Source organism: Rutidosis leptorrhynchoides, chromosome 1 (genome assembly GCF_046630445.1).
Source record: "Rutidosis leptorrhynchoides isolate AG116_Rl617_1_P2 chromosome 1, CSIRO_AGI_Rlap_v1, whole genome shotgun sequence".
NCBI lineage: Eukaryota > Viridiplantae > Streptophyta > Magnoliopsida > Asterales > Asteraceae > Rutidosis > Rutidosis leptorrhynchoides.
Window position 1 is genome coordinate 451,112,501 of NC_092333.1, and position 1,577 is coordinate 451,114,077.

A 1,577-nucleotide genomic window follows, 5' to 3' on the forward strand; every position below is an offset into this window, starting at 1 on the left:
TGAATTTCTTTTTATGTTGTTGGAGTTGGGGTTAGGGTTTTGGTGGATTTTTTTACCTGAAATCGTGTTGCGCCGGCGGGAGGTAATGTATACAGAGAGAAGGAAAAGGAAGATGACGATAACTATTCCAACGAATATTCCGACGACAATCCGCAGCCGGAGACCGAAGATTGATGTAGTTTTTGATAGCTCACTGTTTATAAATGCTTTATCGTATATTGACATTTTAGTGTAAGTAAGTTGGATAGCAGCGAGTGTTTAGCTTCGCCGAAAAATGAGTAATTATTTCGGCGAGAGTGTGTGAGGGAGAAATAGTGTGTGGTCTTAAATTGGTAAAGTGTGATGGTTTCCAATGGTTTTTTTATTTAAATTTAATAGTTTACATGTTTTTTTTTTTTATAAAAACAAAATATGTATATAGATAGTAAAAATGTCATATAATGCCGGTTTGCCACTTGTTACACACGTGGCATAACTTATACACTTTTTCATATTCTTTCAGATGTCACTGGATAAGTCAAAAGCCACTGCCCAACCATCCCCTTTAATAACATTGATCACGTCTATCTATATTCACAATACAAGCCTATTAAAACACGTCACATGACAAACCGACATTCTTAATGCCGGTTTGCAAAATATAACTAGGGTATTGATGATCATTTACACACACAAATAAACAATCACACAAAACTCACACAAACTAGCTTTCAAAGTTTCAAAGTTTCAAAGAACAATGAATCTCGTACATGCTAGATCAGTCTCGGTCAACGATTCGCTTTTGTTTTTACAATCTCAACGAACTCATAGGTCCTATGTGATTTTAACGGGTGAGATTAATTGTGAAAAATTCAAACCAAGACAATGTGATCGGGGTATTTGGGATCATATCGACGCTCTTCATAACCAAAACGAAGTAATAGATCCCCGGGTCTACCGGTATATTGAAAGAACGGGTTTAGGGCTAGTTTTTAAACTCGGAAACCAGCTGGTGGATCACACATTTATTTCAACTTTGGTTGAAATGTGGCGCTCGGAGACGCATACGATTACATTAATCATACTCCTGGATGTATACGATTACACTAATCGTACCCCTCAACAAACTCCAAGGAATAGTATGTACCTGATGCAAGATATGAGAGGTCCATCACAACCACATGTTGAGGAGGATCTAGCATCTGAGGAGAATCTAGCAGCTGATGATCCTCCAGAACTACTCCGAAGGGGTGACAGGAATAGAAGACCACCACCTTGTTGATCGGTTCACACTGACATAGACATTTATTGGTTGTAATTTTGTTTTATTGATTGTAATAGTTAGGTTTTTTGTTTAATGACAACTTGTGTTTATGATTTAATTTGGTAAAATTTGTCCTTATTTATCATTTTACGGTAATATTAATAAATTAACAATTTTGTTACAAACAACAACAATATTAATACAAATAAAAATAACATAATTAACACAACTCTTAGTACATCTACCGTCTCTAAAGAACACCTTTACTAAATTCCTACGCGTAATGCTAAGACTTTTTTCCTCCCTTGAAAGGGCAAAAACGACAACATTTTGT

General features: G+C 35.8%; 1 pseudogene; it reads right to left on the minus strand.

Annotated features, from left to right (window-relative positions):
* LOC139903436 (probable serine/threonine-protein kinase At1g01540) overlaps positions 1–225 on the minus strand; it is a 9,542-nt pseudogene extending 9,317 nt beyond the window's left edge.
* Between the last annotated feature and the right edge of the window lie 1,352 nt (positions 226–1,577).